Source organism: Pinus tabuliformis, chromosome 8 (genome assembly GCF_031772625.1).
Source record: "Pinus tabuliformis cultivar Carrire ecotype Pingquan chromosome 8, CPIR1, whole genome shotgun sequence".
Taxonomy (NCBI): Eukaryota; Viridiplantae; Streptophyta; class Pinopsida; order Pinales; family Pinaceae; genus Pinus; species Pinus tabuliformis.
Window position 1 is genome coordinate 1259078149 of NC_142294.1, and position 27621 is coordinate 1259105769.

Consider the following 27621-nt stretch of genomic DNA (forward strand, 5'->3'; position numbering starts at 1 on the left):
TTTTGAACCCACAACCTATGGAATAACAGTCTAGCGCTTTACTGTTAGGCCACGGGGTCATGTGTTGTTAAAAGGGCGAAACAATTGTTATTTGAACGTTAAATATTGTTGGGGTGGAAACCAAAGGGGGCTAGCCCCTAAGGGCCAGCCCCCCATTTCATATGACCGCGGGCCCAGAACCAAGGGCTTAAGCCCCAACCGCCAGCACTAACCACCAGCACGGAATCCCATGCTAACCGCCAGCATTTAATGTAACTGCAGTTAGACTGGCAGAGTTTTTGATGGAGTGCCAAATTTGGGTGGTCCCGCCATAAATGGCGGACCTAACTGGACTCCAACTAAATTTAGCTTGAGTGTTTCTAGGCAAAACTGGAGGAAAACTTTAATTGGCCATAACTTTGGCTAGGAAAGGCGGTTTTGGATGATTTTTTTTTTTTTATTTTGGGTATTTTCGACCTTTTGAAGCCATTGGTGTAGGTCTTACATCCATCTGAGGTCATTTGTAGAGGTTTTGGAGCCGTGAAAGTTCTAGGAGCCACCAAGGCCCAAGATTGTGAAGACTGTATAGGGTTGCAGGTATCCATTGGAGGTGATCCAATAGTCAATCCTGAAGAATTCAAGTGTTCTGAATCCATTTTTACCATCTATTCCACCTATATATGCTTCTATTCATCTTTATATTCAATTTGAGCATTTAATGAAAACAAGGACAAGCCCATTTGGGAGCTTTGGACCCAGTAGATGTAGCCCAGGAGGGGTGAACTGCTTTATCAACTTCTTTTGCATCTGTGGTTGAATTATTTTGCAGAAAAAAATCGTTTTAGTGTGTTAAATAGTAAAAGGAAATAAATCTGCTATGCTTAAATGGGTCATGAACAGCTGAAATTTTCATTTGTTTTCTTTCTGCAAGACATGGAAATCTTTTAAACATGTATATTTCTTAATTGAATACCTTGCAAGCAATTTACAAGTAGCTTCAAATTCAGATCAACAGGTATTGGGTCCAGGGTATTGTTTCTACATGGTTTTGGACCATGGTATCAAGAGAAGCCTAAATCTTGATAAAGAGAAGATCATTAGGCCAAGGCAGGTGTGCAAGTAATGAGAGTCTAATGAAGTGTGGAGATCCAGTATGCTGGTTATGGGTTTGTGATGCTTGGCTCGATCTGAGTCAAGTTGGAAATGGTAGCGAAGGTATAAGTAATTATCTTTAGATCTGTATGCGGGTTCTCGCTAGTGAAAGTGCTTGTACACGTGGTTTTGACACAATCAAGTAGCGTATGCATTATGAGATTTGATGTTTCAGGTTTCTATTGGTTTTAGTGGTTGTTACAGAGTTCTGGGCTCTGGTCTGCATTATGGTAACTGTGTTCTGATGACAGGGTTTCGGTGATTTAGTATTGGGTGATTTAGTGATTGATGATTCATGTATAGTTGATGATTGTCTTACAATGGTGATTGCTTTTTATTTATGGATCCAGTCTGAAAATTTATGAAACGTGGTCCCTAGAAGAAATGAGAAGGTTGTAGCCTTCTGTAGGCCAGCACCTACGTACTAGTACTTTAGCTAGTACAAGAGCTAAGGGGGTTGTAGCTCCCTTCTAGGAGAGTCTGGAGAATGAGAGAAGGTTGTATCCTTCTGCAGGTAGAAGCCTGTGTACTGGTATAAGACTGCACTAGTACTATTGTAAAAAGAAGTTTTCTTATTTAAAGAAGATAGAGATGAATTGCAGCAGGTGGTTTTCACCCACATTGGGTTTCCACCTTATTTCATGGTGTTCATGTGTGCTCCTTATGTGTGATGATCTGTTCTATTTTACTGCACCTGTTTAGTGTTAATATGGTTAATAATGTTCTGATGCACTCATTGAAGATCAACTAATTGAATCATAAGTTTACAAGATATACTCTAGTTTCATTAAACACAGTTGCCTATATACACGAGTATCCTTAACTAAAGTAGTGTATATGAATCTGAACATGGAAATGAAAATGTTATATGGATTTTATAATACTGATTCACCCCCCCCTCAGTATTATTTCCAACAATTGGTATCACAGCAGGTGCTTTGTTAGAAGCTTGATCTCTTGAAGGAGATCCGTAGAACAATGGGAAAGAAGCTTCAAAATAAAGCCCCTAAGAAGAAGAAGACATCTCAGAAGAGCTATGACAGCGGGAGAATCGATTGGGGAATATGTGGAAGAAGCACTTCAGATTCAAAATCACTTTAGAATGAAGACGAACAAACAAAAGAACTTCCAGGTATGAATTTGTTATCCTCTGGTGATACATTTATCTATCCATTTGGAGATGATGAAAGTGATAGCGAAACAACTGAATTTGCTCTTATGGGTGAGCAAGAAAGATATCAAATAGAGGCAGAATTTAAAACACTTAACGACCAAATTAGAGATCAACAAGATCTATTGAAAAAAAGGGAATGTGCCTTCAAAGAAGAAGCTACCAAACTAAAAGCTCAACTAGAGGAAGGAATCAAGGTAAGGAAGTTATTCAAGGACAAGGAAGATCAATGTCAAAAATTGCGGGATGAAGTGACATCATTAAGAAATGAAGTCAATGAAAGGAGAACAACCATCAATAAACTCAGAGATAGACCCAGTTACTATGAAAGTCTTGAAGCCACGATTCGCTCGCTAAAAGAAGATCTTGAAGAATCAAATAAGCAGAATAAAGAACTACTCCAAGCTCTTGAAAAACAAGAAAACAAAGTTCTTGAATTAAGACATCAGTTGGAAGAAGGAAGGAAAGCTGAAGAGAACATAAAGAAGAAGTATCATGAAAAGGAAGAGCATCTTCAGGTTGAGCTAGATATTCTAAAGGATAAATTAGAAGAAAAGGATAAGATCTTACTATTTCAAGATAGTACTAAGATTTTGGATGACATTCTCGGTAGTTAAAGATCCCCTACTATCAAAACTGTTCTTAGCTTTTATGAATCCAGTGAAGGTGAATTTAGCTCACAAGGTGAGGAAAGGAACTCTAACAAGAATTCTGAAATACCCAACAAGGAGATGAGAGGACAACCTCATCAACAGCCAAGGAAAAAAATTCCTCAAAGAAAATCCTTTACTTCTAACTATGGAAGTGATAGATGATTATTCCCTCCATTGAATAATTTTGAATGTTATGTATGTCATAATCTTGGAGATGTTGCAGCCAGGTGTAGAAGTATAATGGTTCAAGACCGTCACATAAGATCATCACATTCCAGGTACTTCAAAGGATATTGTTTGGCATGTAATATGTTTGGCCACAAAGCAATTGATTGCAATAGAAGGAACATAAATCATGTAAGATGTTATGCATGTAACAAGTTTGGACATAAAGCAAGGGAATGCAGGAGCAAAATTCAAACTCCAAAGCAAGAGGATTATACATCATCATAATTCCAGGTATTGAAGAAGACAAAATTAGAGACAGAAAGGTGTGACATAACTTAGTTAGCTGACATAACAGACACAGGGGAAACTAAAAGTGAATACCTTCAGTATTCCATTTTGCATATGTTGATATAATGAATATAAGTCGCGTATATACGTGATCTAGAGGTTGTAGAGTCACGTATATGGAGCTCAGAAGAAAAAGGCAGCAGAACAGACTCAGGAAATGGTTCAGTCATGGTATATGATGGTTGGCACAGGCTTAGGGGCAGCATATACTTCAAATAATGTATTGTTGGCATTATGGTTAGAAGTCTTTAGTGATGATGCTTATGTGGCTAAATGATACATCTTGCTGTTTGATCAAAAGAATGGTGTTGCGGGTTATAGAACTGGATGCTGATGCTTATGGTGCAGATCATATATGGTGTATGATAGTGGCTAATGACTATAATGGTCTTGAATGGAGAGCTTGCATGTGCTCAGGGGGAGCATGGACGGCTTGGTACATCTTGGCATATACAAAGGGGTAGCCCAATCAGAGATTTCAGTAGGTACTCAGGGGGAGTATGGACAACAGAGGGAGAGAACTTCTTGGTCTGCACTTTGCCCTTGATGTCAAATGGGGAGAGTGACTTGGTGTGGTGGTTGCCATCAAGTCGAAAGGGGGAGATTGTTGGCATTATGATACAAGTGTTTTCCTTGATGGAAACTCACTCAGAGGTACGATACAGGTGATGGCAACTCAATCACAGATGACGAATCATAGTGCAACAGGTCAGTAGCAAAGAGTTGATGATCAGACTACAAAGAATGAAGAAAGAAGAGTATATACGCAGTTTCACTATATACCAAGTCGTGTTCATATGCAGGTTATACACAGGTTCACTATGTACCAAGTCACATATATACGCAAGTTCGCTATATACCAAGTAGGGCATACACGCAGGTTATACACGCAGGTACACTATATACAAAGACGCATATACACGTGGGATTTCTGATCAAAAGTCACGTATGCATATGCACACACTTTCATGCACGAAAAAGCGCGTACATGTGGAAAAGCTTATTTTTGGGTTTGTGGTATTTAGACCTATGGTTTTGGTCCATGGTATTGCGTCCAAAGTGTTGACCCCAGGTATTGGGTCCAAGGTATTGTTTCTACATGGTTTTGGACCATGGTATTGAGAGAAGCCTAAACCTATATAAAGAGAATATCATTAGGCCAAGGACAGGTGCACCAGTAATGACAATCTAATGAAGTGTGGAGATCCAGTATGCTAGTTATGGGTTTGTGATGCTTGGCTCAATCCGAATCAAGTTGGAAATTATAGTGAAGGTATAAGTAATTATCTTTAGATCTGTACGCGGGTTCTCTTTGGTGAAAGCGCGTGTACACATGGTTTTGACACAGTCAAGTAGCGTATGCATTATGAGATTTGATGTTTTAGGTTGCTATTGGTTCTAGTGGTTGTTGCAGAGTTCTGGGCTCTAGTCTGCTTTCCGGTAACTGTGTTCTGATGACAGGGTTTCAGTGATTCAGTATTGGGTGATTTAGTGATTGATGATTCAGGTATGGTTGATAATTGTCTTATAGTGGTGATTGTTTTGTATTTATGGATCCAGTCTGAAAATTTATGAAATGTGGTCCCTGGAAGAAATGAGAAAGTTGTAGCCTTCTGTAGGCCAATAGCTACGTACTATTACTTCAGCTAGTAGAAGAGCTAAGGGTGTTGTAGCTCCCTTCCAGGAGAGTCTGGAGAACGAGACAAGGTTGTAGCCTTCTGCAGGTAGAAGCCTCTGTACTGGTATAAGACTGCACCAGTACTATTGTAAAAATAAGTTTTCTTATTTAAAGAAGATAGAAACGAATTGCAGCAGGTGGTTTTCACCCACATTAGATTTCCACCTTATATCATGTTGTTCATGTGTGCTCCTTATGTGTGATGATCTATTCTATTTTACTGCACCTGTTTACTGTTAATATGGTTAATAATGTTCTGATGCACTCATTGAAGATCAAATAATTGAATCATAAGCTTACAAGATATACGCTAGTTTAATTAAACACAGTTGCGTATATACGCAAGTATCCTTAACTGAAGTAGCGTATATGAATCTGAACATGGAAATGAAAAAGTTATATTGATTTTATAATATTGATTCACCCCCCCTCTCAGTATTATTTCCAACATTGAGGTCCCGCATGATCGATGAATTGGTAGGGGAATCAATTTCATGGGCAATCTTGGAGAAATGGAAATAACGACCGTTCAAAGACAATTGACACTCAGTTCATGAGGAAAGAAGTGGCCACCTCTCTGTGAAGCGTTACACAGTGATGATGACACAGAGCAAGGGAATTCTAGCGGGTAGAGGCAGTAGATCCAGAGAGCTGGGAAGCGAAAATGAACAGTTAGGGAGTAGATTGGCTTTAAGCCATGAATAGACAAAGAGTAAGAAAAAGAGGCAGAGAAAGAGAAGAAGAAAGCCGAGAGGGAAGAAAGAAGTGAATTGCAGAGAACAAAGAATTTGAGCAAACTTGTAGAGGGAAGGCGTCATCGAGCAGATAGAGACAGAGAGAGTCCGAGAGTCTGTGAACTCCAAAGAAGGCTTGAGAGGTTCAAGAAACTCTTATGTGTGTATCTGTCAGGTATTGAGTACCAAATGGGACTCATACCACTGAGACCAGTTGAGGTCGAGATCCAGCAAGGGTAGTCGGTGTACTCTAGGGACTTGGGGAATCCAAGTACAATCCTACTGATCATCAGCTGTTAAAGTGAGACTTAAATTGAGCTCCTTATTGTAAAAACCCTGCTTTAAGACACAATAGAAAGGCCACCACTAAAGGCTAGACCAGGAGACGTAGCCTAGGAGGATTGGGTGAACTCCTTATTAATCTTGTTGTGTTTTATGTGTTTTCTTACTGTGTTTCTCTTATTGTTTTAGTTTATGTATATTTCGCAATCTTATCGATCTATTGCATAAAATAACATAGGCACACCCCAGCATATGAGTCTGTAATACGTTCATTAGTTTACTGAGGTCATTCACGAGTGATTTTAGATCACTCGGTAAGATTTTAATAAACAATCAAAGCAACATCGAAGTTGTAGGCCCCTACCTAATGGTTATTTAAGTTATGAAAATTGGGTGGAGGGAAAAATAGTTATGTATAAGAGAATCAAAATTTTCAGTTGAATACTCAATTAGAAGTGAAACGTTGAAGACATTTATAACCTATAAATGAGCTATAACTATCAAATGCACCAAATATTGCAAAGGAAATGTCATAAGTGTATAGCATATGGAAGAAGAGGAGGCAGGGACTTGGAACCCTTGTACATCTTAGCAGGCCTTAGCACATGGCACATCTTAGCTTGCTTGACATGTCTTCTTACTATTTGGCACATCTTAGCATGCCCTAGCATTCCCTATCACAACTTGGCATTCATGACCTCACAACTAGCATTGCATTTTTCCATGACTTGGGAACCTTACATTCACTAGAACACCTTGGAAATCCCTAGTTTTCATGCCCTCTATTATCCTCCATAATGTCCTAGGCTGCTGAGGAGATCAATGGAGGTAACCACAGGCCAAGCTTTTAGTTTCTAGCTCTACCAAACCAGAGAGGGATCTCTCTATGAAATAACAACCAAGAGATGATTGGAATGTAAAGGCTTTTAGGCTAGATAGCTAGGCTCAAGTGGGTTTTTGGAAAATTTAGGGACTTGGAACTCTAGCCACTGGTGTCTTATCTGGTAGGGTCTTTGTGAAGGAGGCAAGGACTTGGAACTATGTCTAGGATAAAACACCTAACATGCATGACAGAAAATCACTAGAATAGAGTACCTCCTACCCAGAAGCATGTCCCCCGCTCAAAATATAGAACCCTTATCTACTGTGCACTTTTCTTAAAGATAAATCTGTGCATAAAATAGAACTAAGAAAAGCACCTAAATTAATAAAAGTGAGCATCTAATTCAAACTATAAAACTATAATAAATATGGCTCTATATAAGTTTTGGAAACACTAGACAAGCATGATTTCATACAAGAACAATAATATTCCTAAAATCGATGCGATTATTTCATCATTTCTATACCCTCATAGCAAAATTGGAATCTATAGCATGTACTCCAAGGCTATATGCATCTACTAAAGGTGTAGATTGAAAGGATCTGCTAAGATGAAGTACAATTGAAGGAGAAACACCTTCGAAACAATAGATAAAGTCTATTGTGAATTTAACCCATTTGCACACAGACCAAGGCTGCTACTGGGTACACTTCTCCGCTGAATGGAAAGTGTAATGTATTATAATGTTGCTGAAGAAAAAAACACCTTTATTACAACATGGATAAAACTCTAACAGATATTGTCACTGTGGCCTCGGTTGTCAATGATCTCATCAATATAGGTAAAAACTTCGATAATTGAAAAACCAAAAGGTGAGATGCATAGATCATTTGAAATGACATATTTGGGCATAGTTTATTATTGTTTAGGAGTGTTAGTATAGAAAATGCAAGGTAGCATGTTGCGCCTTTATGGCACAGGCCAAGGATGCGAAGAAATACATAAAATATTAAATAGCATGGTATAAGTCGATTGTAGGTTCTTTTGAAATGGGAATGGAATTCTCCTTGTGCGGGTTGTAATCTAGTGGGTATAACTTTAAATAAGAAACTCATAGTTATGGTGTTGAAATTGTCTCACAATTCATGAAAAGTCTGAAATTTGTTCACTAGAAAGAAGCACAGTGAGTCGTAAGGTTTATAGAAGGGAACACCCTATTCATAGGAATATAACTTGAAATTAGTCGGGCATATTATTTCTCGTCTTCTTGTACATGTGTGATTTGAAAGGACAACCACATCCAAAGACTCAATAACAACTCTGGTGAAGTTTATATATGTAAAGCGGTTCTGAGAAAACCCATCGCTTAATGACAATTGAGTGAGGAATATGTCAATGGATTCAATATTGTACTTAGTCATAAAAAGGAAGTTGAGGTATCCAACATCTTGCCAACAAACCGACTCCAACCATAATGTGAAAGGCAGGTTAACTGTAAAATCTCTTTCCCATTTTGTAGTATTGTTCCCTCTTGAATTCCAACAGGTATCCGGCTGCTTAGATCCACAAAAATTGTGCCCGGTAAACTCTGCATGATAAAATTGTGATGTGCAATCTTTACACATGCTCTAGTTTCCCTCTAAAAGAGGGTAAGTCAAAATATTACGACAATCTTAATTGTAATTTGATCGCACACTATTGAGGTATTGCATGGAATAAACAATATACTATAAATGCACTAATGAAGAACTCAAAATAAATGAATTTCTTATTGCTACAATAGCACCTCTTGGGATTACCGGATAAAGCACATAGCCTGCGTCACAAAAGCTTCCTAGAATAGAGTACCTCCCACCTAGAAGTGTGTCCCCTGCTCAAAATATAGAACCCTTCTCTACTGTGCACTTTTCTTAAAGATAAATCTGTGCATAAAATAAAACTAAGAAAATCACCTAAATTAAGAAAAGTGAGCATCTAAGTTAGACTATAAAAGAATACTAAATATTCCTAAAACCGATGCACTTCTTTCATCGTTGCTACAACCTCATAGGAAAACTATAATCTACAACATGTATCCCAAGGCTACATGCATCTACTAATGGTGGAGACCAAATGGATCTACTGGGATGAATTATTGTTGAAGGAGAAACACATTCAAAACAACAGATATAGTCTAATGTGCATTCAACCCATCTGCACACAGGCCAAAGTTGCTACTGGGTACACTTCTCCCCTAAATGGAAACTGCAGTGTATTGTTGCTCTTCTAAAGGAGAAACACGTTCAGAGAAGCAAAGATAAAACTATAACATATATTGTGACTGTGGTATCAGTTGTAGAAGATCTCATCAATATAGGTAACAACTTCGATAATTGAAAAACCAAAAGGTGAGCTACATAGATCACTTGAAATGATAGATTTGGGCATACTTTATTATTTTTTAGCAGTGTTAGTCTAGAAAATACAAGGTATCCTATTGCATCTTTATGTCATAGACCAAGGATGCGAATAAATAAAAAAAAGATTAAATACTATGGTACAAGTCAATTGCAGGTGCTTTTAAAACAAGAATGGAGTTCTCCTTGTGCAGATTATAATCTGTTGGGTATAGATTTAAATAAGAAATTTATAGTTATGGGGTTGGAATTGTCTCACGATTCATGGCAAGTCCCAAATTTTTTCACTAGAAGTAAGTAGAGCAAGTTGTCAGGTTTATGAATGGGAACACCATATTCACAGGTAAATAACTTCAAATTGGTTGGGCATATTATTTCTCCTCTTCTTGTACGTGTGTGCTTTGAAAATATAACCACCTCCAAAGACTCAAGAACAACTCTACTAAATTTTATAGCTGTGAAGCACTTTTGAGAAAACCCATCACTTAATGACACTTGAGCGAGGAATATGTTGAAGGATTAAATATTTCAATCAGTCATAAAAAGGAAGTTAGCGTATCCAACATCTTACCAACAAACTAACTCAAACCATAATGTGAAAGCTAGGTTAATTGTGAAACCTCTTTCCCACTTTGCAGTATTGTTTCCTATTGAATTCCAACAGGTATCTTGTTGTTTAGATCCACAAAACTTGTCCCAGATAAACTTTGCATGATACAATTGTGACATGTAAGCTTGACACACACTCTAGTTTCCCTCTAAAAGAGGGTAAGTCAAAATATTATGATAGGATTAATTGTAATTTGATCATACACTGTTGAGGTATTGTATGGAATAAACAATATAATATGAATGTACTAATGAAGAACTCAAAATAAACGAATTTCTTTTTGCTACAATAGTGCCACTCTTGGGATTCTCCAAGGAGCCACTAATTTATACGCATTTGGAATCTTTACTTGGTCTGCAGAAAGATTAAGCAATGGTAGTGATCACTCTTTTCCCTCCCATGGAAGGTCTATACAGAGTCAGCAATAAATTGATTTAAAGGTGAGGCATATGCCTCACAAATAGGAGTCTAACTCTTCAACTCTAATTTAGTGGAAAGGAAATATTCAATTGTAAATGCTTGAACTTCTACAGTGTAAATTTCTAGATAAATGGCTAGCATAAATCTATCCATTGTCCACATATCCCAAAAAACCATGTATGTATGGACTCTGGTTATGTGTAAGAGAGAGGAGATCACATAAATAATTCATTATCAAGAGAAAAAGTTAAAGCACAACATTCTATGGAGATTTTTTTTAATATTTCATTACATACCTTAGAAAGTTTGAATGGACATAACTAAAGCTTCCCTCTCCTTCCACACTTCATTAAATATGCCACTTTTCCAATGCAGATGTGGCTTGTGGAATCACAATTAGAAAATAGAATATGAAAAGTAAGTTTAATGAATTAAAGTAGCTTTGTTATTTCTCAAGCAAATGGACTATGAGAAATTGGATTCATTCTCTACAAAAGATGATATATCAAGATCTAACTACATTTTTTACTAAAACAATGGTAAATTGGATTCATGCTCTGCAATAGACAATATAATGGCATCTAATGACATTTTCAACTCAAACAAAGGTAAGTTGAGTAAGATTAAGCTCCAAAATGATGGAATCCAACTTCTGAGTGGAAGTTAATGTATATATCTAGATGAGGCTATAACATAAAGATATTTGTTATATGTGAAGATAAAAAAATGAAAGGAAGGTGAAATTTTTACCATCAACTAAAAGTTCCCTTCAAGGACTAGATCAAACGATAACATTGTTATCAAGATAATCAACTCACCCATGCTATTACGCTTCTAGTAGTTTCATGATAAAACTCAAAATCAATAAAATTCAAACAACATAAGTTAACCAACAATATGTCTGAGGTTTGTTACCTAAGGATTGTATCATACTAAACTACCTTTTGCATCTAACATTGAAAATGACTGTGAAATAAATGAAGACAATTTCATGATTATGGTCGATGCATGTGATGAAATAAAATGAAAAAAGACCTTTCTTCTTGCTACTGGTGAGCCTTCTATGGAATTCTTAGATGAAGTTGATCTTCATCTTCTTTCTGAAATCAAAGAGAAACTTTCCAGCTACTATAATTTGATGGACAACAACCCTAATGCTTATGAAAATGAATATGGAAAGTAATAAGCATCGATGAACCTAGTCTTGAAGAAGGTGTCTCAAAGTCTAATATGGATAGTATTTTAAATTTCTACAGCTAACAGAGGGTTTTCCCAGTTGGGTTCCCTAGATTTTTTTTTTTTTTTTCGCTATAGTGTGACTCTATTTTATTTCTATTCTATTCCACTATAAATTGGTAGAGGTATTTTTTGCCTTGGTGCAGCAATTAGTTTCAAATTTATTCATGTGAGCAGTAGCAGGATTTCAAGGAAATTCTACACAAGGGACAATTAATCTATATTTTCACTTATATCTTTTGCAAATAAAATTCACAGCTAAATTTTCAACCAAAATGTTTAGGTTACTAGCAAGTGGTATCACAACATATCCCAACATTGCAAGGCATAAATCATACTATTCAATAAGGTTGAGACTTGATATACAAAAATCTTCCCAAGTTATGCAAGCAAGAAAATTGCTGATTTTTAGTTCTAAATATATCCAACCAGAACAAAATTATGCCATTTCCAACACCCTCTAGTCAATCTCGTTGATATTTCTTCTCCAGTTCATGCTTCTAAGTTATATATTTATGCAACCTAATATATCATTTATGTTAAGTGATTATTTGTTCAAAATTATTTAGTCTGTCCAGTGCATCTACCTAATTTTCTTATCAGTTTCTGGGCAGACTCTATCATACATTTGCAGTAGAAAATAGAAGATTGTTTTATTACCTAGTGTTATAAAACCCTAATCTAGAAAAAGTATTATGGGTAGTTTCCCTAAAAATATTTACAAAATTTTCAATCCCAAAGCCATTTCAGGCATAATTTTAGTTAGGGATAAATTTAGTATTATTTTTGCAAAATTTGAATGCAACTAAAAGAATTTCTTCATGTTTTCTCAAAATATTCCAGCACCATATATGAGTGAATTCACAAAACTTGAGGTTTGGATTCTAGAAACACTTAAATTCCACCTCATTTATTAGGATTGGAAGTTCCCTGAGATGCAAACATGTAGCATTAAGGATCTACTTTGCTTGTTTAAGGACAATGTTCAGTTTATAAATAGTGATACAAGAATACTTGTATACATGTCCGACACAATTCTTTGGTCACAACTAATGAACGTGAACACCATCAATACATAACAGACAAGGTAGAATGCAAAAGAGCATATACTTTGAAACATATACTCTGACAAAAGGAAACATCTATACAGACATATAAAGTTGTCACCACACCCAAAAAGGAATTAAAAACCAAAATAAAAATAGGAACAGACTTGGATTGTTATGGTTACTCTAAAAAAGTGTTAAATAGGATCAATATGTTAATATGGAAAATAGTGTAGTTGATTATGATTTATTGAGCCCAAGGGGTTAGCCCAACCGAATTTCATTAATGTTACTACGTATTTGGCTAGTTCTATGTTGATAGGTTCCCTATTCAAAATCCATTGGCTGAGGTGCACTAGTCAATGCCAATGGGTTTACTAGGGATGCCATCCATGAATGCCTGGAAACATACACTTGGATTCCCCAGAGAGGTTTTCTTGGAAAGAATAAAAATAGGATTTTCTAAAGATAAATTTTGAGATACATGTTGTGTACACCTAGTAAAATCAACTCTATATAGACAAACCATAAAAGAAGGAAAAATACAGATTCTTTTACCTATTTTCCCTTGTGAGTGTGCACTTCATGTCAGATTTTACCATGGAAATCACCTTCTCCTTTTCAAATTCAACTTTGCAGAATCCATTCTCATGAGGTTTATTAAATGAAGTGCCATTTTTTAGCTGATGATGTAAATTGTTACTTCCTTTAGATAATCTTATACCAAATATCTCATTATAAACACTAGGTATGGGTAGCCTATTATTTCCAACATCCCTACATGAGATATCCTTTATTATCCTTTTTGGATTTTCCAAATAGTTAGTAGTTGCAGGAATGTGTCTATCTTCACTATAGATAGTTCTTGATCGTACATGAGCAGTTAAGATGCTTCCTATCACAACACTTGACCTTGCATTGCCCATCAATTCTTATAAATATTTTTTTTATGACTAGAAGGTGATCCCTGACAATGTCTTTCATCTTTATGAGAATTAGTCAGACCTATATTATGTTCTCTTGAAGTTAGTGTACATTCCATCATTACCCATGCTCGATCAACATCATATTTAATGGTATAATTTTCCATCTCTAAAATAGGGGCTAAATTACTTCTCCAAGCTAATTCACGAAAGAGAAGCAACCTGTTGTTAGGTATGGGTTGTACAATTGCATTAATCCCATCTCTAGCCCCAAATCTATCAAGGGAAGTGCTAGGTGAATACTAATAAAATCCTTTTCCTCATACAGACCAATTGTCATGTAAAGCTTGTACACAGTTCTGAAGGATGTGCTAACCTAAAAGAGTTTTTTTTCATATAATGGATACTTGGGATGTAGTCTTAGATACATCAGTTTACCTAAGTGGATCCCTTCACACTTTTGGCAATCTAGGAGATGGATTTGGAGTGCTTCGTCGCAAAACCCTTTGGTGGATTGTTCTTACATGAGTTGGCCTTGTCTCTACAAGAGGAGTAGAAGAAGAAGAAGGTGGTGATAAATTGAGCTCTAATTTTATTCTTTCTACAACCATCCCAACTAGAGCATCTTCCAAAAATACCTTTGATTCCTAAGCTTCATCCCCGTTGTCAAAATCAAGCACAAAATCCTCAACATCTTCATCATGTGTGCCAGATTGTCCAAGCATAGATGTTTGATAACCTTGAGAATACCAATCTCCTTCAGGGATAGCCCTTCCAAGGCCAAAAAAATATGTATGATATGTTGAATCATAGTGATCACACAATAAGAAAATATCACCATCACCAACCTCATTACAATCTAAGAAAACTATATTTACATAGGGATCAAGAAATCCCATTACTCCATCTTCTTAAGGTTGATATACCTGCCAAACAGAACCAAATGATATAAGAAAATTGTCCTTCAAATGCAGAACCAACTGCTGAAACTTCAACCCTACATATGCAAATAAATAATCATGCTTCACAAGAAAGATAGTAAGATAAAGGTAAGGAAATATATTTAATAAATCCAACAAGGTGTTGCATCTAGAAACTGATATCACCAAATTGTAAATCACCAACAAACACACGGATTGATAGAATAAAAGGATGAAATAAAATGAATTAGACCGAGGGGAACTCAAATGTATATGTCTTCAAACATGAACCTATAAATTCAAAGAACCCTGATAAATAAAGATTATTGCTGCAAATAGAACATAAACTACTCCAAATAGTTATTGGGAAAATAACTAAATCCTAGCATTCAAACAAGGGCATAAACATGTTGTCAAACATAAAAGTTGAAAGAAGTTAAAAACATCAGGGGCATGTTGCAAATCCAATTCCTATCATTGAAATCAAGAAAACTATCATTGGAATCTCAGGCTTTGATCCACTTCTCTACTGTACTTATTCATCTGCTTGTCTACTCAATCTTTTATAACTGCACCAAATGGTGCCACATGATAAATAATTTGTAACTTCAACAGATGTTTTCAAACAAAGGTTATCGACTGGACATTGGAATGAGTGATGTAGGAGCCTTCCGAGTCTGTTAGTGTTCTTTTATCACCAAAAATGTGTTTAAATTCTAGCATCTCATTCATGTTTAATCATCAATTTGTGCTTGTTAGGATTACATGATCCCACGTAAGATCACTCTTAGTTTCACTAACTCCCACTTTAAACATGAGATTTCTAAAAAAGAGGTAGCAAGAAAGGTAAGACACAATGTACTTAGTTTGTTCACCGATTACATTGGAACCAAAATAAAAACAAGAGGAGTTGAGATGACGGATTGCTGCTACTGGAGAAATAAGACAAAAATTAAGAGATACCAAATTAACAGAAATACAACAGGGTGTGTTGGCATGGCATCACAGATCTTGTTGTATGATGAAACAATGATCAACTCGAGCAATAATTAATACATTCATTGCAAAGGAGGAGAGCACTGAGAAAGAAATTTTAACGTAGACCAGAAATCACTAGGCTAAAGTGGAAGAATTCATTGAGGAAAACAAATTAAGAGAAGCAACAGACTCTCTCGAGAAGAAGGGAATGACTTCCACAAATGAAATTGAGCACAATAATTAGGAAAGAAGATCCTTGGAGTAGTTGAGGCATATGACTGGGCAATTGAGGAATATCACTCCACTAAAAATGAAGGAGATTGTTAAGGAATAATCACTAAGCAACAAGAAGGGCAAATTCCTTGAAAGATAACTAGCATGGAATCTGTGGCTAAACAAGAAATCATACAGTCCATTGTTGTGTGAGAAATAGAGTATTTATTTTTATTCATCCTTTCTTAATCCCACGCATGAGGATCAATTTCTGCTCCAAAGTGAATGTAATTGAGTAGCATCATTGTTATTTCACTGATTTACTTAAATGTCATAATACAAGTTCTATGATAAAATCCTCATGTGGAATTTTTTGGCTTCTGTTTAGTGATGTACATTGATTGTGATTGAGACCATCCATTGAGATGGGTAGTAAATTTTATTTCTTATCTACCTAGAGCAGATTAGTATGCATTTGTGCAGGTTTTGCACTTTCGAGCACCCATTGATTAGTATTAAAGAAGGAAGAACCTGTAGTAAGGCATATCTAACAAATGATGGAGAAAAAAAAAACTAGGCATTTCTTGTTTGTCAGGCAAAACACAACAACACTAGGGTTTGTAGGGTTTCTCTAATTTTTGGGAATGGGAGGGTTTAGGTTTGTTGTATGTCTACTTCTTCTGATTGATCTGTGTTCCTCCGTATTGGTTGAATAGTAGCCATTTGTTTTAACTTATCTCAATGGTCCCATGCTCACTAATAGTCCTAATGTGGATGTTCATCTGATTTGGTATGGCAGATTCAGCCCTGCTCAACATTCCATTGTGGTAGATTTTGTTTAGCCCTTGGAAGCCAGAAAGACCCTAGAGCCCTCTTTGTACATCTAGTGGAAAACCACTCAGAGATACTGTGGTCAATCCAACAGGGCGATCACTATGGAAAATACAAGGCTAGGAAAGTAGAAGTTTGATTTTGGTTATTCCCTCGGCATATCTCTCAAGCGGATCCAAATTATAGCTCTAGTGGAAGGGAAAATTACTTCTAAAGCTCTGCTAGAGAATGGAAATGTCATTTATTTGGTACTCATGTCTGATGATGTGACTATAGAGGGCTTATGTATTCTCCATAACTGAACTTGAGCACAATCATTGGGCAAGAAGATCCTTGCATCAGTTGAGGCATATCATTGGCAAATTGAGGAAGATCACTCCACTAAAAATGAAGGAGATTGTTAAGGAATAATCATCGGGCAGTAAGAAGGGTAAACTCCTGGAAAGAGAACTATCATTGAATCTTTGCCTAAACAAGAAACCGTGCAAACCATTGTTCTATGAGAAATAGAGTATTTATTTTTATCTATCCTTTCTTAATCCTATTAAATAGGATCAATTTCTCCTGTAAAGTGAATGTAATTGAGTAGCATCACTATTATTTCACTAATTTAGTTTAATGTTATAATAACAGTTTAATGATAAAATCATCATGTGGAATTGTTTGGCCTCTGTTTAGCAAAGTACATTGATTGTGATTGACACCATCCATTGAGATGGGTAGTAAATTTTATTTCTTATCTACCTACAATAGATTGGTGTGCATTTTTTCAGGCTTTTCATTTTCCAACACCCATCAATTGGTATTAAAGTAGGAAGAACTTGCAGTGAGGCAAATCCAACAAGGAATATTTTTTCTCGCTCCCTTGTTGTAAATCCAACAAAGGAGATTCAGGGGAGAGAAGCAACTCTAGGATGAGAAATGGTAAGATGATGTTCAGAAGCCAGTTGTGAAAGGAGGAAAAACATGGTGTGTGGAGGAGTGGATGTGAATTGGAGAAGCATATATCGAAGAAATGCAAACATTATGGAGATGTTGAGAACAATTACTACAACATTGAAACCATAGAAATAGCCCAACTGAGAAAAATTATAGCCAAAGTAAATGATGGAAGTGAACATGAAGGGAAAGAAGGAACCTTGAGAGGAACCCTGAGAGAAGAACTAGAGGACTCTCTTTTAAAATAAAAAAGTGATAGAAAACTTGAGGCTTCTAACTCCATTGTCTATCTAGTCCAATATTAGTTGTTTACATAGATAGTCTGCAAAGGCCCATCAATATATATATATATATATATATATATATATATATATATATATATATATATATATATATATATATATATATATATATATATATATATATATCTATATATATATATATATATATATATATATATATATCTATATATATATATATATATATATATATATATATATATATATATAATTGTGAAATTAGAAGATGGACATAAGAACATCAATTGGAGCCCTATGAAGTTGGCGGGTTAATTTAGTAGCCTTCATCAGAAAATTTCTTCCACATTACAGGTCAGCGCCATGGAAGGTGGAATAAAACAAAAATAACCCGAGATATATAAGGATAATTATTTGAAGGAATTATTATCTACTAACACTATGGGATCATTAGCTATGGATCTAGTGATTAGTAGAAAATCTATGTTATAACCAATTTCACAGCTCTCTTTCACTTTCTTGTTCTTGTCCATAAGTTTGTGCATAGCACCACCAAGGCACTTCTTCAGGTTATTCACCAAGTATTAAGTGTTTTTTTTTGCATTGTCAAAAGAGTTATCATGTCTTTTTCGAAGCATAGACTTAACAAACAATAATTTGAAGACACGAAGTGCATCATGTTATTTTGTCTGTACCTATCATCCAGGAACAACTACAAGTCTAGGAGGAAGATTTATAAAAAAAAGGCAGTGGATTACTCACTATCCTTTGCAAAAATTAATCTTCAATTTAGCAACTGCTTAGCTCAAATATAATAAAGGCCATCAATTATACTCATGAAGAGATTATTTTTCAGGGATGGGTTTGGGAGGAAGATTTATAAAAAAGAAGGCAGTGAAATTACTCAATATCCTTTGCAAAAATTAATCTTCAATTTAGCAACTGCTTAGCTCCAATATAGTAAAAGCCATTAATTATACTCATGAAGAGATTATATTTCATGTATGCTTATGGACAGTAATAGAATACGCCTGCATACCCTTATGTGTGGTCTATTTCGAAACAAAGATATTACTAATAATGGACCTTGTGATCAAGTAAGATAGTGCTAATGTCAATGATGAAGCGAGTCATCAAGTAAAATATGAGCTCTGGTTGATCTTCGGTTATATGGTTGTGATCTTACTTCCCTCTTCTGCAACTAATTGTTGAACAATGCTTGACAAATAAGTATTCGTAAATGTATATATGAATTGTATTGAATTATTACTAATTTTTTATGGTTTATTTCGTTGTTGAATTAATTTTTATGTTGCCTCTCTAACTTCTTGTGTTAACCGCATTTGTGATTTATGGATTTGTAATTAATGGAATGGTTGTGTGTATTTAGGTTGCATAAATATATAGTTTCATGCCTGTCAATAGTAAATAGTTAATAACATAAACAATTCAGTTCAGTTATTTCGTAAATTTGTGTGAATTTGGGTTCAATTTTTGTGTGAATTATTCAGTTCAGTTACTTTGTAAATTTGTGTGAATTCATAAATTTTTGTGAATTTGGGTTCACATTTTGTGTGAATTATTCATTTTAGTTACTTCGCAAATTTGTGTGAATTTTGGTTAAGTTTTTGTGTAAATTTGGGTTGTAAACTGAAGTACCACATCCTCAAAGTGCACGGAAGTTATTGAGTATATTACATGCATGTACTATTACCATGTAGCTATGTTTAACATGCAGGCCCTAAAAATCTAGCTCCTATAAAATAGGATAACTACCCACAATGAAAACGGTCATGCACCTATAAATAGAACCAACATGATGGAATATGGTACATACCAATCTAGGGGTGGAAATGCCCTTAATGCACATTAGACATCTAATGATCCAAACAACATCTGAATGCATTCAACAATTTTAAGAGCTTTAGTAGGAAGGCATCGACATATGTAGAGTATCTAGCTCGGTGGGCCTTAGAGTTTGTGAGAAAGAGTGAGTAGTTCAGTCTTTACAGAAAACTTAAGTAATTTTTAGTTATGAATCATATAATTTTTAAAGTAAATTCTACTAATTTTCATTATTTAATCATTTATTTCAGTCTTTACAGAAAATTTAAGTAATTTCTGGTTATGAATCATATGAGTTTTAAAATTGTTATGCTAGTGGAAAAACCTATGAACCATTTATGAAACCAACGTTTCGGACTAACTAGGTGAGTCCATCATCAGGGCAATGAGATCTGTATTTTGAGAAGAGAGAGTTGTGAAAAATATGGAGCTATTAATAGTTCTTTAGAAAGAAATTTGATATCTATTTGTTTATAATGTTGGCCTGATTGATTCATAATTATTAATTAATAAATTTTTATTTTTTTATTTTTATTTTTAATTTTATCTATATATATATATATATTTCCTTTCTTTATTTTATTATATATATTAAATAATATAATTAATTAATTATATTAACTATTTATTTAATATTAATAATATTATTAATATGATTTAAAATTTTAGGTTTTAATGTTTGAATATATCTAAACGTATTTGTTTGTTATATATATTATATTATTCTATGTGACAATTTATTTATTTGTATTATTATATTATGTCTGATTGTATATCATTTATTTATTTATTTTTAATTATTTTTTTTTCCGGAGAAAAAAATCAAAACTTTTTATTAATGGTATAAAAAGTTACATTTTTCAGTTAATCATCATCGAACCACCAAGAAGCGGTATCCAAACTGATAGGACTATTCCCTATTTTAGAACTGTGAGCAGAGAGAAGAGGGACCCATTGTCAACCTCCACATAACAAAACCAAAAGAAAACGCATTCAGAGGATCTGAACTGCTGCTAGAAGCATATTTATCTGTTCTGGTTCTCTGGATCCACAATAAAACTTCTTCATGATCCATTTAAAAAAGACTATGTGGCCTCCTTCATATAAACATATAAACAGCCACGAATATATGTAATCCTTTTACGAATGTAAAGGATGCAGGAAAAATAAAGATATTAGTCAGCTTCAACATCCTATGTGAGAGATAGAAAAATACGCGGCCCTCCTGAAAACGACACCATGGAAGAAGATGACCATAAAGCAGAAACGTGTTGCAGCTGTAAAATGTATTTGGAAAAACCATCAAAGAGGCGGAGCAAAAGGAGGCAGCTGTGATGTGGTGATCTGCCCCTGACATGTTTCTTCTATAGACCAACTCCCCGTTGCTTGCTGAAGGCCATTTTTTGAAAGCTGGTCTGCTGATGCATTGTGTTCTCTGTAAATATGGCAGATTTATTTTTAATTATTATTATTATTATTATTATTATTATTATTATTTATTTATTTAAATATATAATCTATTATTGTTATTACTATTACTGTTGTTAATATTAATATTTATTTATTATTTATTATTATTTTTTATGATTTATATTTATTTTCTATTTATTTATTAATATTAATTACATATTATTCATTTTTTCATTTATTTTTAAACATTGTTCTTATTATTAGTTATTTATCTATTAGTTTATTATGGTTATTAATATAATAATAATAATAATAATAATAATTATTATTATTATTATTATTATTATTATTATTATTATTATTATAAAGATATATTATTTTTTTATTTTATTATTTAATTATATGATATGCTATATAAATGAGTTACTTATTATGAATTAGTTAGAAAGTATTAGAATAATTTAATGTTTTTTCATTCTGTTTAATAAGGGTTTCCAGGTGCTACATAATTTAAGACCGTCAATCCCTATTCATATTATTGGAGGATTTCTCAATTTCAATTGCCTCTTTCACCCTTCTTCTAAATGTTCAGGTTCAGAGATTCTGGAGGCTCTGGTGGCTAGGGTTTTGATGACACCAACTTTTTGCTTCGTATGGTGGTGGGAGATTGAATGAAGATATGTATCAGTGTGTGTCATCTTTCTGAAGACCTGGTGGCTTAGTTTGCCATTTTTCTTGGTAAGGAGGACATCTAAGAAGGGGAGCTGGTTGTGTTTTTCAATTTCAATAGTGAATTTTATGTGTTTAGAGAGGTTATTTATATGAGATAAAAATTCCTTAGGTTTGTCCAAACCATGGCTCCATTTAGCAAAAATGTCATCTACATATCGTTTCCATTCTTTAGGGGTAAAGGGGAAAGACCTAAGGGCCATATGCTCGAAGTGTTCCATGTTTAGATTGGCAATCAACGGTGATAATGGAGAGCCCATTGCAATGCCATGTGTTTGCTCATAGATCTTTCCCTTGAAATTGAAGTATGAAGATTTAAGGCAAATGCCTATTAGTTCCACCGTTTCAAGGTTTGTGATTTTCTTCAATACTTCTAAGGCTTCATCTATCGGAATCATAGTGTAGAGAGACACTACGTCAAAGCTAACCATTAGGTCAGTGTCACTAAATTCTAGGTTTTTGATCCATTCTATGAAGGAAGCCGAATCTTTGATATAAGAGGGAGTGTTATCAGATAAAGGTCTAAGTTTGTTTGCAAGATATTTTGCTAACCAATAAGTGGGTGATCCTATAGTGTTTACTATGGGTCTTAATGGAACACTAGTTTTATGGATTTTAGGCACTCCATAAATCCTAGGGATAATAGCATTATTAGGGATTAATTTGTTCTTAATAGTGACATCAAGAGTGGAGTTTTGAATTTTGTTACTTACTTGGCGAAGAATTTTGCTGCTAGGATCCTCGTTCAGAGCTTTATAACAGCCACTATTGTTTAGGTGTTCTTCCATTTTATGATCATAATCTGTTCTATCCATGATAACAGTGGCATTTCCTTTGTCAGCTTTTAAGATTATAATGTTTTTGTTATTCTTGATGCTTTTTAGGGCTATGGCTTCTTCTTTGGATATGTTGCAGGGCGGAGGTCTGGCATTTCTGAGAATTTTAGAAACATCTTGTCTTATTTCTTCTGTTGCATTTTGATCAATGTTTTTGATAATGACTTCAATGTTACTTAAGATGTCATTTATAGGAATTTTGGCTGGAGATAATGCAAAATTTAAACCTTTTTCTTGAAGCAATTTTAAGTTATCATCTAAAAATAGTTGTGAAAGATTAATTACCGTGGATATTCTGATAAGGTTGAAGAGCGAATTCCCAGAATAGCTGCAAGCACCTGCATGAGAAGCATCGTTAATTTGTTGTTTTAAACTATTTGAATGGTTAAGCTTCTGCTGCGCGGTGACAGACTTCTGAGGAATGTAGAATTCATTCTGCGCTGGTTTGTTGGAGCTACTACCCTGGTACGCATACCTGTCCAACTGCTTCTGCGTATTGACAGGTTTATGAGATTCATTGAATTCCTTGAATTCCTTCTGCGCAGGCTTGTTGGAGAGACTGCTGCTCAGGTCCGAGTTCATCTGCGTGAGGGGGACCTGCGTATTTCGATTGGGAAGAGCGCAGTCTGGATACCAAGTTATGGGAGAACGCTGATGGGAGTGGCTGGGCGCGGCCTGGAGAGATATGGAGTTGGAATACCAGTTAGGTTTTTGCCTATTTAAGGTAGAATCTTCATAATTACTGTTAAAGTTAATGTTTCTCAGTGCGTTAAGTTTTTTGGTTTTGTTGGCAAGAGTGAAATCTAGAAATCTCTCAGCTTTGGCGAATGTGAGGGCGTCTAAGTATTGCCAAAGATCAGAGCTAAGAGTTGATGATAGTCGAAGGTGTAAACCAAAAATATTTTCAGATATTTTAATTAATCGAAATCTGGCAAATTTGATTTCATGTTTTATGAGGGTTTTACTAGGTTTATTGAAAAGAGAAATGTTTCGACCTCGTTTAAGCGGATGGCTGCATGTATAGATTAGCAATCAATGGTGATAATGGAGAGCCCATTGCAACGCCATGTGTTTGCTCATAGATTTTTCCCTCTTCTCAAAATACATATCTCATTGCCCTGATGATGGACTCACCTAGCTAGTCTGAAACGCTGGTTTCATAAATGGCTCACAGGTTTTTCCACTAGCATAACGCTTTGCCAGCTTGTATGGATTCTCTCTTTAACAAGTTTTAAAATTATATTCTACTAATTGTCATAATTTAAGGGCAGTTTCACTGATCCAGAAATAGAGAATGAATAAAACTAATAGGAGCTTACTGATGATGACATCACCTTAGGGGTTCTAGAACATCATGTTTATTCCATTGGAGTCTAGTGAGATGCACAATATTCTTATAACAACCCTGGTGACCACAATGTTAGAAATTTTGAACATCTAAGCCTCTCATTTGGGTCTTCTGCCCTTGCTTATTTATTATAATAAATTTCTTCCCAAACTCATCAAATGCTAATGCCATCCCTACAAATAGTAACAAAGTGCGGCACAGGGATTAAAGCATAAACTTAAAAGCAAGGATGAAAAAAATAGTGAATTTTGAAACCAGAGATCGGAGGTGTGTGTACTCCTCCCTATGTGGAAGAAGACTAAAAGTGGGGTGGAAATTCAACGAGGTTATAAATGAAACATGCTTGGGCACCATTAATGGATTGCAGATCAAATGGTGGGGTTCAATATTAGTCTGCTACTGGTAAACCCTTAGCTCACAACTCTCTTCAATCTTGTTTTCCCTCCTGCCCTGTGAAAAGTGAAAATAAACTTAAAAGCATGGATGAAAAAAATAGTGAATTTTGAACCAGAGATCTGAGGTGTGTGTACTCCTCCTTGTGTGAAAGAAGACTAAACGTGGCGTGGAAATGCAGTGAGGTTAGGAATGAAACATACTTGGGTGCCATTAATGGATTGAAGATCCAATGGTGGGGTTTGATATCATTCTGCTACTGGTAAAACCTTAATTCACAACTCTCTTCGACATCATTTTCCCTCCCGCCACGTGAAACATGAAAATATGCTACTCATAAACTTAAAAGGAAGGATGAACAAAATAGTGAATTTTGAACCAGAGATCTGAGGTGTGTGTCCTCCTCCCTGTGTGAAAGAAGACTAAAAGTGGGGTGGAAATGTAGTGATGTTAGAAATGAAACATACTTGGGCGCCATTAATGGATTGAAGATCCAATGGTGCGGTTCGATATTAATCTGCTGCCAGTAAAACCTTAATTCATAACTCTCTTCAATCTCATTTTCCCTCCTGCTCTATGAAAAGTGATAATATGCTACTCATTTTCCCTCCACCTTATGAAAAGTGAAAATTAAATTCACAACTCTCTTCAATCTTGTTTTCCCTCCCCCGTGGAAATTGAAAATATCTACTCATTTTCCCTCCTCCCTATGAAAAGTGAAAATATACTACTTGTTTTAGAATGTAAATGAATATTAGAATTAGGAGGGATTTGTTACATCAAAATTAAGGCTGATTTTTTTCAAAAATGTTAAAATTCCCCTCCCTAAAAAACAATAAATACAATATTTATAGAGTATAGAGTAGATGTGTAGTGTAATGTAAGTATGTAAGTAATTCCAATTATGGGCTTAGATAAATAATAATAGTAATAATGATAATAAAAGTCAGAAGTATGGGGATGAGTGCAAAAATCTAAATGTTGGCTCAATTAATAATAAAAATAATAAAATTCAATTTGTTATATTTTGATTTTGTTATTAACTTGTGAATATATTTTGTTACAATACCATGATCCAATACCATGGCTTATCAATACCTTTATTTCACAACCAAAATATTTTATAACAATATGACAAGATTCTTAACCATGAATATTCACCCCCCACTTTACAGTGGATATTATTGACTTGTAAAAAATTGTTTTGTTATAATACCATGGGTCAATACTATGGCTTATCCATACCACATGCTCTAAAAACATAACTTATTTCACAATCAAAATATTTTATAACAATATGAAAATATTCTTAACCATGGATATTTACTCTCACTATACCATGGATATTATTAACTTCTAAATAGACTTTGTTACAATAACATGGGTAAATACCATGGCTTATCAATATCACATGCCAAAAAAACATAACTTATTTCAAAAGCAAAATATTTTATAAGAATATGAAAGGATTCTTAATCATGGATATTCACACCCCCTTTGTCATTGATATTATGAACTTGTGAATAGGGTTTGTTACAATAGCACGGGCCAATACCATGGCTTATCAATACCACATGCCAAAAAACCATATCTTATGTCACAATCTAAATATTTTATAACAATATTACAAGATTCTTAACCATCGATATTCCCCACACTTTACCATGGATAATATTAACTTGTAAATAGGCTTTGTTAGAATACCATGGCTTATCAATACCACATGCCCAAAAACCATAACTTATTTCACAATAAAACTAATTTAATTTAATTTAATTTTATAACATTTTTTATCTGAAGCTAATATGAAAAGGGTTTTAATTACTTTTGAGATATATATAAACCCTCTATCCTCACGACTACTAAAATTATTCCCATATAAACTAAACTAAGGTTTTAATAAAATTAAAAATGAGAACACTTTTGTATTTAAAGATGTCAAATTTATATAATACAAATATTAGTAAGAACCAACATAGATCTATCTTAACTAAGGATCCAAGTGATGATAGCAAGAGAAGTGAAGGGAAGAGAGGGGGAGGGAGATAGTGACAAAGATGGAGAGAGAGAGAGAGAGAGACAGAGAGAGAGAGAGAGAGAGAGAGAGTGAGAGAGAAAGAGAGAGTGAGGGAGTAATGGGGGGAGATGGAGAGAAGGAGGTAAGAAGAGAGATAGGGGAGAGAGAGAAGAAGAGAGGGGGGGAGAGATATGGAGTTGGAGGGGGAGAGAGAGGGAGGAAAGAAATCAGGCATAGGGAGATAGAGGTGGAGAGAGAGAAGGAGATACAATGGATAGATGGATAGAGAGAGAGGGAGATAAGAGAGGAGGCAAGAGAGAAAATGGGTGGGGATAAACATAGGGAGAGAAGGGACAGAGACAGAGATGGAGGCACAAAGATGGATGGGGGAGAGAGAGAGAGATAGAGTGATGGGGGGGATATAGGGAGGTGAGAGAGAAAGGGAGAGAGAGGACTAAGAGAGAGGAGAGAGAGATGAGGTTGGAGGCAGAGAGAGAGGGAAGGAAGAAGAAAGACATGGAGGTAGAAAGGTAGAGAGAGAATCATGAAAGAATGATGAATCCTATTAGCGCACTTTAAATGAATAGCTCTTGAGTTGTATTGTCCATCAAAATTTCTCTTGTTGGATTGTAACTAAGTAATCAATATTGTTTTGGGTCGAACTTGGGGAAAGGAGGAGCTCTTGGTGACAATAGGATGATCAAGCTTTTCATAAGGGAGCTCTGCTATAATTTTCAACATACAAGCCATACATTCTAGTGCAGGAGATATAAATAAGCCTTTAATAACGACCTTTCGAAGATCAATTTGGAAGAAAATCCATTTTCAAAGCTTAAACATAGTTCTAGATTCAAACAAGAGTAGTCATTTTTCAAAACAATTATTAATTCCCAAGAAATTGGAGCGAAGCTGACATGTTGACCATTTATTCTTCTAGTGGACAAGGAAGTATTGTTGGACATGGGATCCCCCCCCCCAAGGCAAGTTTTGGGGCTTAAAGCCCAAGTTTTGACTAAGCCTGATGTAAAGACTCTACGATTTGTGGGCGCGAAGCGCGAAGATGGTAAATGAGTCATAGGGTTTTCCACCCTCATTTTTGTAATGTAATGTCAGTTTGAGAGATCTACCCATGGTCCGAAGACCATGGGATTATGTAAATATAGAGAGGCTCTAAGTGTAAAGAGACAATCATCATCATCTAAGGAATATCGATCGAGTCAAAGTTTAGAGTCGTGTCTTTGGGTTGTAGAGTAGGAGAAGGCTCTACAGCTAGGTGCACAAAGGCC